At 42.8% G+C, this 11643-nt stretch overlaps 1 protein-coding gene across 5 annotated transcripts in view; it reads right to left on the bottom strand.

The window, feature by feature from the left end:
* nrip1b (nuclear receptor interacting protein 1b) overlaps positions 1–11643 on the bottom strand; it is a 35649-nt gene that overhangs the window by 7798 nt on the left and 16208 nt on the right. Inside the window, exon 1 of one of the 5 annotated variants that reach the window (XM_038707775.1) lies at positions 2651–7488. The exons of the other annotated variants lie outside the window; for them this stretch is intronic. The gene's annotated coding sequence lies outside the window, so the exon portion shown is untranslated. Of the gene's footprint in view, positions 1–2650; positions 7489–11643 lie in introns of those variants that run through there. 5 annotated transcript variants of the gene reach the window in all.

The following is an 11643-nucleotide window of genomic DNA, read 5'->3' as shown; positions in this document are numbered from 1 at the left end:
CATCAGCGTCAATTACAGTTCACGGCCATTTTAAAGCTATTGACCTAAATCTGACAACAATAAAAGCCAACCTGGTCATACTGGGCCATCTGACGTCTGCTGTCATGCTAATCTTAGATGTTCAGGATTAGGGCTATTTTCCCGCCAGCGAGCTTAACACAATTATAATAGAACACTCTTTGACGCCACGTTTGATCAGCACAGTAAACATGTACACATGTTTACCTTCAACATAGCACAGCAAACTAACCCCCCAGTTAACAAGAGAAAAAAAAAAGTAAATGGAAAAGAAACATCGACACGATTTCAACATGGGAAATTCTGTTAATCTCTCTCCTGCTGGCAGTGAACCTTTGGAATTACAGTTGACCTTGGCTATGTTTTTGCCCAAAGAAACTTCTATACAGAGCAGACAAGGCAGCACAGGGATACTATGACTACACTATATTACTTTATATACAACAGAGCCACTGCATTCACTATCTCACATTAAGTACGAATAACTCTTAAAACGAAGTGGAGACCTTCAGGCTCTTGAGAGACATGTAATGACAGAGCCTGTGTCAGAAAGGCCCGATACAGCAAGGGCAAGAAAAAATATGTTCTCCTCAGTGACAGAGCCCTGTTAACAAATAAATGACCTTAATATAGGGAAAGCTGTCCTCTATTCTGAGCCCCTAAAGCATACAACCCTACTCCTTTCCCCTCTCAGAATGTGTGATGTGTGCATTACTATTACATTATCTCCCCTGGTGTATACATTGAAAATGACCTTACACATCTGTTAACATGTCATCTCATTGGTGGTGGCACCCAAAAAGCCTGACCTCTACCCACACCCCAACCCCCCACTGTGGGACACCACACCACCAAAAGCTGCTCATGGTTTCCGTGGTGATTATCCATTATCCTTGACAATGTCACCCAATGACAGTGCAGGCACCATTCTAAAGTGATTTTTACCCCAACAGTCGACCACGTATGTATGAGAGGGAGGCGTGAAAGCTTCATCATCCCCTGACTGGTTGGCTCTTCATCTATTTCTTTTTCTCTGTTTTACTCCTCTTCTACCAGGAACAGGACACTGCACTCTCAGCCACTTCCTAAGATACCAGATTTACCAGAAGGCCTACATAAAAATGTGCCGATGCAGATGTCAAAGATAAGTTCTCAGAATGTGACCTCAAAATTATATCCAATCCACCACCCACTGACACATGAACACACGCGGCTTTTTTTTTTAATCTTAAAAAAATGTAGTTCCTAAATGACCTTCGTTGTCAGGAATGGTAATCCATTTAAGCCATTTAAAATGTATGAGACCAAACAAAAGAATTAAAAAGGGGAAGAGTCAAAGGAGCGGCAGTTAAAGTCAAGGTCATTTATGCCGCCAAGGCTTTTCCACTTGATGCAACAGCTGGTGTCCATGCAAAGCTCTGGGCGTTAATAAAAAGTGACAATGCTGCCCGAGCGGTGTGTATTACTAATGTCTGACACCAGCCTGGCAGATGTGTTCTCCCTGCATTTAAGGGGAGTCAAGGTTAAAGGAATTTAAAAGGAGAGGCGATGCCTAAACACTATTATATCATGTAATCTGCAGCCCAGCCCTGCTGCACATACTCAACGGGGTAGCTCACTTACACATGCGGCGTGACCGCTATTTGTAAATTCAATATGGCCTGACATGATTAAATAAGACAAAACATAAGCTACCTGACCAAACGCAGTTGTTCCAAGCCTTCCACAAGTGAACGAGTGCACATGAGGAAAGTTGAATTAAAAGCTCTTGTTCACCTTGAGAGCGGTAAACAACAAGAGAATAACATGCTACTGAACAGCAGGAGACCTAGAGCAATAAGATGTTTTTTGTAGATAAGTCAATCAGAACAAAATAACCCTGAAATGCAATACACAGACACATGCACGCCCACACAATGAGAACTAGGGCACTCTGACCCACTTCTAAGGATGCATTGACCAAACAAGTCATGCATAGCACACATGCTTCCATGTGCATTCAGAGAAACAAGTGGATGTACCCCACATAAAGGAAATGTGATACATAAATGCTGAAAAGTCAGACCTCTTGTGTTAAGTAGCACAGGCAATCAATTGGGAAAAATTCATCCTACTCAGAGCACTTTGATGTGAGGAACACTGTGTTATGACTGAATGCTAACATTTCAGACTTGGACGAAATGAGCGCTAAAGTTCTTGGCCCGCATGTGGCCTTGGATGAGAAGCACGGGGGCGGGTTTTAACTTCATATGCACTCATCAGTGCAAATAGTTCTTGGGGTTGAGAGAGAGCATAGAGTAATTCATGCACACTGATGAGTCATCCAAGTAGTTCAGAGCCTCGTTGACTGGCAGAGGACCCAGCCAAACTAGCCAGCGCAACATTGATATCGCTGCACTGTATCGCAGACCCAGACGCCTTTCCCCTTACCTTACATGCCCAGGCTAGCATGGATGTGCTTATAAAAATGTTTGTGTCCATAGTAAATATTTGTGTGCCATTTGGAAGACCCACCCAAGGGCCATTTCCTGAGTGGCTGAGAATTAGTGCATCAATTAAATACACACACACACACACAAACACACATATACACATTCCTTCTTAATGAGCCGTGACTGCCATTAATCTATACCTGATTCATTTCTATTGGGCTCCGAGGTAATCTTCTGCTTCCATCGTCTGTCCAAAATGGTGCTCATTTCCCTCCCGAAAGAACACGCATTTTCCATTTGTAAACACTGGTGCTGGAAATAGGAACAGCTGATTGCCCCATGGCCAGCACGCCAAAAGGCAGAGCTAGGCTCTTGAAACAGACTGCAGTGGTGATGTCTGAGGGAAATGGGCCACTTTGCAATTGAGATCAAATGTCCCACTGTCAGGCTGCCCTGAAAGCTGGATAAAACCAGCTAAAAACCTTGGCCTTTAATGAATCATTTCCATAATATCCTTGGCATCAGCCCTAAGAAGGCTATTGCAGTGAGTCAGCAAGATGTCTGCCTTTATTGGGTTAAAAGAGTGCTGCTTTTTTCTTTTAACTGTGAGTAATTTGGGATGGTTTGGAGTAATATGGTGTGTGACAGAGGTCTAAGAGACAGAAAAAGAAGAGGACACATCTCTGCTATCATTTTGCCTTTCATAATGCTCCCATTGACCTAGTTTCTAGTTTTTAAATCATCCTAATGCTCTGAGTGAGGCTGCAGAATGATAATACAGGGTACAATGGGTTGTGAAGGATATTCCATTAGAATCATCAGAACCACAATTGGTATTTTTTTCTCATTTAGCTTAAGTAAGAATATAGTCGTATTTAAAGTTACACAATCAAAAGAATCTTTTAAATCAATTAGATACATTTAAACCAATAACAATTATGTGTAACCTTTTCCGAGAATAGCAGCATAAATCCAGTTGGCAGGGCAGAGCTGAGTACATGCCAGTAAACAGGAGACTTCAATAAGATTAGTCCTACACCTGGCCCTGATGCCCGACCCAGTGCTCACAGAGCAATACCTGGTGCAACCAAACAAAAACAGCTTCACTCTAAATATTCCTGACAGGCTAAGAATCCAAATTAGCATTCAGGTTAATAACTTTAAATACAAGTTTGTAACCTGGCTCCCAGGTAAGGGTTGAACCAAAACGCGTCCATACACCTGTTAGCTGGGTTGGTAAAGGAACCGTGTTAGAAAAACAAAATGAGTAACTGCTGTTAACTATACTTCCCCACAATGCAAGGGTTTTTAGTTAACACTAACACTGGTCAATTACATCTGAGATTACAATGGAATTTCTGCCATCACTGCCCCGCATGGTCAAAAACACAAATTCCAAAACAGGTGTCCTAGACGACTTCAGATGCTCCAAGGGGCCAAACTAAGACTAATGTCGATGTGATTTATATGCTGATAAAAAAAACACATTCATTACCATTGTTTAAACACATGGGCATGGGATAGAAATGACAACGTGGGTGAAGGATGGCGACAGTAGTGTTAGACAAAAGTTGTTACACTACTGTGGATTTCAACACTTGACTACAGCTGGTGGTGAACCTGTCAACATTACTGCCAACATGTCTAACTGTTATGACATTTTAAATTTGCCATGACATTTTAAAATCACACTACTTTTTTTTTTTTTAAACATTTCACAGCATATCAATTAGAGAATGACTCAACTCTACTGCTGACTACTCAATTGTCCAGTATTTAAAAGCTATATAGAATCTTAATATTAAGACAGTTGAAAAGCTTCATGTATGTGCATCACAATAATCTAGCATGATATAATGAGGTCCATGGCGATTTCGATCTGTACAATACAATAGATAATTCACCCCAAAATGACTTGTTTAAGAATACTGTCATTATGAAGGACTGTTAACTTTGTAGCATATTTTCAGGGACAACCTGATTTGGATATAAAATAGATAAAATAAAAAATATATAATTAGATAATAAAGGTTTTCTACACGGATTAGATTCAGCAGGATGTTAACAAACTGTCTTTGCCTGCTAAAAGCCCTTCTTGATGTGCCCAAGATCATCATGATCTCCAACTGAATCAAAGATAAATCCATATCTTAGGGCAAAACACACGTTATCTAGCTTGACCTGCTCCCTATAGTTAAACTTTCCCCTCACCATTAAGTCTTGAAAGCTAACACACAGTGGTATGCACTACTTACTAAATACAGCATGAGCGCTACAATTCAAAACATGTGAGGCCCTGTCTGAGCTATTCTTTGTCTGTCTAGTATTTGTGGATGAGTTGCCTCGGCTAGGAACTCATTATTACACAGATTTGCAAAATATGACCTAAGAAATATGTCAGGTTTATCCCAGTTCTTTACAGTACTACCTCCCAAAATAGTTCACACCAGCCATGGTTAATTAGGCAGAGAATTTGGAAAGGAGCCAAAGAAATTTAAACGGACATTATAACTGGATTTTGGCAACACAATGCATGCGACAGTGGTCTGATGTCAAGTCAGGTGTTTGTTAGCAGGCCTCGCTATATGCATATGGATCATGTGATAACCACGTAATAATGCAAATATGAATAAACCTGCATTTATAGTGGACTTAAAACAGGCTGAACAGATAAAACTGTGCTGAATCAGTTAACGGTGGTCACATTCTGTCAGTGAATGGAGGGTTCCTGATTTTGTCCCGGCCGGGGACGAGCAGTGAATATAACGGTCCCTGCAGTGGCCACTGACAACGCACTGCACAGAACTGGCAAGCTGAGCTGATCAGTGTAATTGACTTTGAACGAAAACTACACAGTGAAAGAAAAATAAAAGTAAGTATCTAAAGATGAACCGGTCTTCCTTTACATATTTGGTTCAGTCACCAATGACAAAGTAGTGGTGCAGATGAACAGAGGTACAGTATTTATGTCAGTGGGTCTTGTTTCTAGTTGTCATTACTCAAACCACTGCTGGTTTTCTAAGCAGAGTTTAATTGTAATTAATTGTCTTCACATGGCAGCCCAGGTGTAATCACTGCCTGCGTAGCTAGAATGAAACCCAGCAGGACTCTGGAGCCTGAAGACCAGAACTGAACCCATCTTTTTAAATAAACAGCATGTTGATAGAAATTATAAAAAAGAAAGAATAACAAAAAAGGAAATGGAGTTTCACAGAATTTTTTGTTGCTTTGAAACTGATGAGGTCGCCTTTACTGTAACCACGGGAAACACTAACTGTCACTAACTGTCAGTCTAGATCCAGACAAGCACGAGGCCAAGGCTTGCAGGAAATTAGTCTGTCTTCCTTCAGTCAGCCATTGACTATTAACTCGGACCGAGAGAGACAGACAAGGCCAGCACCCAACTGCAACCGGCCTATTATTTCGCCGTAATGAAGGCGGACGGGAGGACAGAGAAAATCCAATGGTAAACGTAGTCAAATGTTCTCAACAGAGTAACAAAAAAATATCCACACTAAGCCAAATGCTAACCCAACTATTCTGCTTTGGTTGGGAGGTGAACACAGACACACATCATGCTCCTGTACCTTGTCATCCTTAGCTGTGGAGGCTGATACAGGTAAAGTGCAGTAATCAATTTGCTCTACTGGCAGGAGAGCTCCTTTAGAATACTAATCAGGCTTCAGCCCTCCCCTCTTCTCCCTGTTCTTGTGATCCCTCCGCCACTGCCCCCTCTGCCTTTCTCCTTCCTTGTTCACCTTTCTCATGACTTGACACCCCCCCCCCCCCAAGTGCCCCAGACCTGACCAAATGCTAAAGGAGGGCGGGCTGTCTTCTGCACAGATAACTGCTGCCACTAATCAAGCCTACGTGCACCGGGGCGTGGGATTAAAAGAGCTTGCACAGCTTGACTCAGGCACTGAATGGTGTTAGCACATACACACACACACAAGCAAACACACACGAGGTCAACATAAAAACCTATAGGGAAGCCAGCAGCGTCTCGTCCTAGAAACACACACATACACACAAGCCTCACACGAGCAAACAACACAACAAGGTCAACTTAAAAGCTGATGTTAGGTGAACATTCTCGGGCTATAAAAGAACACACACACAAGAAGATTAGATCTAAATTTGCTCCGCCAGTCAAAACGGGACTCGGTGGTGAGCCACCCATCTCTATCTCTCAGAACACATGTCACGCGGGGAGCTGCAGTGTTGTGCGCATCTAAAGCGAAAAAGAGGAACAAACTCGACTGTGAATTGACAGGGCCTTAATTCCCGTTCGTTTTTCATTTGGAGAGATGGCTTACAAGGGGGGGGGTCTCAACACCATATCAAACACATACCAGAGTTGCCTGGAGGCTGTAACAAAGCGTCCCTCAATGTTACACTGTGCACACACATACACTTATACAGGCAATAGGAGTGTGTGTATGTGTGTGTGTGACAGAGGGAGAAAGAGAGACAACGCCACCCTATGCATCAGCAGGGATATTTCATTATGTACATAACGAGTGCCATTAATCGCTCTTAACAAGAGGACACAACCTCACCTTGGCAGTCTCACATGCACAGCAGGAAAGGGGGGGGGGGGGTTTGGGGTGGGGGCATGGAAATATCTACAGTGCCCACAGAAATTAAAATTCACCACACTCAAGTATCCACCGCCTCCTTTTGACCGACCACGTCGCGGCCCGGGGGTGTGTGGAGGCAAGCCAGCAGTCATATAGAAGCTGCTCGTCTGATAGACACATAAAAACACGTAAAAAAGTTTTCTTTAAAAAAGAGGAAGAAGAGGAGGGACAGGGGAAGAGAGCAAATATAAATAAATAAATAAAAGTGGGGGAAAATGCCGCAGTGGCGGCTGCCAGCGGGGGCTCGTGCCCTTGACATACTGACACGGGTGGAGGAGGGAGGGGGGCACTGTCATGTGACACTCCTGTCATTCGCTTCATCACCCGTCTGTCCATCCGCTTGCCCAGCCCAGCCACCTGGAAACCCCTCCACCCACAATCCCAATATCTCAGCCACCTTCGCGCAACCTCATCCTCCGTTGACCTGACGCCGCTTGCCCACCCCCACCACCCGTCCTCCCCCACCTATGCCCACCGCCGCACCCCCACTCTGCCCCTCTGCAGTCCTAGCACCCCGCCCGACCCAACCCCTAGCGCTCTGTCTCCCCCCTCCCCTCTCCCTCCCCCGCGGCTGTGCAGCAAGGTCAGCCGGGTCACCGTGTCCTCATCTGTAATCCGCTGCCATTCGTCAGCAGCCCCGGCCCAGGCTGGAGGAGAGAGAGGAGAGGCAGGCGCTCCGACGAGGGGAGAATGCCCAATTAGGCAGCTGTCACACACACACACACACACACACACACACACACACACACACACACACACACACACACACACACACACACAGCACAGCAGAACAGGAGAGAGAAAGAGGAAGGGAGGGAGGGAGCCTGCAGAATCAGCCTACTGTCCACGGGAGGGGGGGGGTACATGAATCCTTTCAGCTGTGAGTGTCTGTGTATTGTTTTGGTGTGTGGAGCAGTTGGGGGGGTCAGCTACAGTTTAGATATGTATGACTACTTTCTGAGGCATGTCAACAGGAGGGGCAGCGGGGTGTGCACACTTTTGAGGATACAAGAGTTAAATGAAATTTTATGACGGGGCAACTATTCTTATCTCGAAATGAAACGGGTGCTGAGTAGTACCTCTGCGTGCTGTTAAGTACCTCGCTTATCTATAACCACAAGATTGATGAGATGATCAGGGAGAAATGGCTTGGTGCTACAGGGGACAGAAAAACACCACAGGGCAAACTGGGTTTAATGGCCGGTTGGCAATTTAAACAAATCCAAAGGCCGGGTCAACATGTACCCAGACGGAGTGGACTGTGGACTGGAGGTGTAGCGCCACACTGAAATTCTTTACAGTCCCAGACTAGCAGAAATCAAATGGGTGACAAATATCCTATAATTGGATCATTCATCACCAGCGAACACATCTGTTTTGAGTAATGGGAAAACTAATCAGCAAAAATGATACAGAGACGACTCCACGCCAGGCACCAGGAAGATTTATGCTGGAGCGATTCAGGACTCAAGCCTGTACCTATTGATTGTTTAGTCTAAATGCTTTCTCGTTTAATCAAAAGAAAGAGTCAAAATGGTACTCCGCCAGCTAGGTGATGAACAGGTGTGATCGAACGCCCTCGGGGCTCGGGGACACACGGTTTTAGCTGGTGGGAGGAAACTTTTTCTACACTCTTTTCTTCCTTGGCTCCACTTTAAAATGTCAAAGTTCACCAGGGTTCAGTGGAGCTTCAAATCCAGCTTTGAGTGGTTAGTGTTCAAAAGCATTGCGTCACATGTGCGAGGGACACTTATCCAGTAAATCCTGTCTGAGTAGAAAGTACAGTTCATAGAGACTTAGGCTAGATGTCATACAGGCTGGACACATATGTTCCTCCACCCTAGGGGAAGATTTTCACTCGGCTACAGGTGTCTGGGGTAAACCCGTCCTCCCTACTAGACAGTCCACTGGCACACATACAAAATGGAAGCTCCCTTCTATGCAGGCAGAGGAAAAAGGCCCAGTTACATTAATATAGTTAGAGCATGCAAAGGGGATAAACACTGAAATCCCCTGAGCAACACGCCACAGAAAGGACTTTCTCTGCTGCAATTTGAATGTCAATTTATTATTCATTACTTGAAGTGACTTTTTCCAAGGTAGCACCACTCATTTTCTCTGTGTTTTCTGTGGCAAAGTATAAATCATTTACTGTTTACTAGCAGATTTGGAGCTGGCATCTACCTTAAGACGTAAAACGTGACTTTGGGCAATTGCAAAGTTGTCTTATTCACATGTTGTGTGTTCCTCTGGACGGCTGTGGGCAGTCGCAGAGGCTAAGCTAGCTGTTGATGGCCAGTAAATCCCTCCAAAATTGCAGGCTGCCTGTTTGTTCAATCACAATGTCTCATTTTCTATTTCTACATGAGTTAAATGCAGAAGATGTGACATGAGGGTTGAGGATTTGAGGATGTTTAAAGGTACCATTAACAGAGCTTGGCTGAGTAACTAAATGAGTAATATATTACTTTTAGCTGCTGAGTAATTAGTGAAGTAATTATTCAATGAGTAAGTCATTACAGTTTTCAAGTAACTTGCCCAACACTGTTTAATAATATTAGTATATATTAGCAAATAGTGTAAAGAAATGATTTCTATTAATTTTATTAAAAAAAATATATAAAAGGCATGGAATTATTAAGACATAAAAACTAACTCCACTGTTGCCCTAGATTCCTACTTTGGTTACTTTGTCATGCTGGAGAGACTTCAGCATCAGCTGCATTTTGTGAAATCAATGTAAATGATATGTACCCAGCAAAATAAATTTGACTTTGATAAAAAATAAAAAATAAAACTACTGCAATCCAATCCTACTCCTATACTTTGGAACAATGTAATAAGAGAAGGAATACTGTGATACTGTATGAGAAAAGAGATACTATAAAGTTCATTAAGGTAAAGTCACTGTAAAGTCCCACAGACACTACAAGTCCCTACTTTAGTCATTTCTGTCAGGCGACTCCACCCATCTTTGTGATTGTTATTATAATGACTCAGTGTTTTGTTGGCCAGTTCTTGCTCCGTTCTTCCAGCACTGAAAGTACCTAAAGTGCTCCCAAAGTCTAAAGATTGTAATCTGTGATGTCATGTTGATGCATAGCCTGAAGCAGCTCCATTAGCGGCCTGACTGACTTTGTGGACTCATACAATGTCTGCCTGTACTTTTACATCTGCAAGGAAATTTAGATGATAGTAGGGCTATTAGTTCTGTTCCAGAAAACATAGCCTTATCTTTGTCCAAAAATCATCCTCATTACTTTCACCTTGAGCTTCTTTTCCAATTCATTGTATATTGGTGTGAAACCATAGGCTAGGAGGCGTATCTCATTTCTGGCTTTGGATGATAAAAACTGAACTAGTCTACAAGGCTAGATTTCAACTGTATAAAATAATAATTGGATTCTATTAATAATGTAATACTTTACTGAGGGAAATCCTCTCCACTTTCCCTTCCACAGGCAGGTCAGAGGTCAGGGTCAGTTACATAGGCAGTATGCTGACTTGAACTCAGGTCCTCAGGCTAAAGGACGCTACGTAACCTCACTACACTACAATGATGCCTTAAGTGCAACCCTGATATGAACAGCTGTGTGCTGTCGTAGGACAGGACATTGTTCTCACTGTGCAGTCACAATGTAATGGGCACTGCAAGCTGATACCTGATTGACCGATGGACACATGACTACAATGTAAACAAAATGTGGACGAGCAAATATGGAGCAGTCCATGGATACTGTAGACTACATTCTATTTCCTATGCTCTCAGTATACCTGGATGATATTCAGTGATGAGCTCACTTTTGTTGCAATGATATCAAAACATAAAACAAATGTATGACTGCCACTGATGCTGCAAATTTATATGAACATAGCTCTTGATTAACGATATTCAAGTTGTAATGTAGGGACTACAGATGAAAAATAACCTTTTGGCTAAGTAACTAAGCAATGATTATTAATGTGAACTGTCCCTGATAAATAAGCAAATAAATAAATAAAATATGATAGAGGTTATGAGAGCTAACTCAACTGTCATTAATTTAAAAAAAAAGGCCTTCAGCTTACGATTGCATACATACAAGAGATATTTTAACTTTTTTCTATCGCAGCACAGGACTTGTTTCATGACGTTCAGTCCTTCCCACACATAAGCTATGTTAACAGCCCCCCTAGCGTGTTGTACATTTTATGTATTATTTATTTGATCTTTATCTATCATTTATTTATCATCTATAAATCCAAAGGAGACATTATTACATTATAATAGCGGTAATATATTACACAAATCCCCACATAAGCGATTCATATACATACATAGTAGGGGAACCACAGGTGTTACTAATAACATTAATGATGGCTCTGTTCTATTCCAGTGTCCTAGTAAGAGTGTGCCAGCATGCACACCCCATTATTTACACTTGTGCTTTTCCTATTGTGATGCCTCAAAATATCTGTTTCAAAGCCCCCGCCGCCCCCCAAAGTATATTTCTGACTCCTGAACACTGATGTGGCAGTTTACCTCAGCCCAGCTGCACAAAGGCTGCGCACAA

Source organism: Micropterus salmoides, unplaced genomic scaffold (genome assembly GCF_014851395.1).
Source record: "Micropterus salmoides isolate LMB-PRFRI ecotype aquatic unplaced genomic scaffold, ASM1485139v1 Ms_hic_scaffold_9, whole genome shotgun sequence".
Classification (NCBI taxonomy): Eukaryota; Metazoa; Chordata; class Actinopteri; order Centrarchiformes; family Centrarchidae; genus Micropterus; species Micropterus salmoides.
The sequence above is the reverse complement of the archived record's forward strand: the minus strand, read 5'-3'. Positions and strand labels throughout refer to the sequence as shown.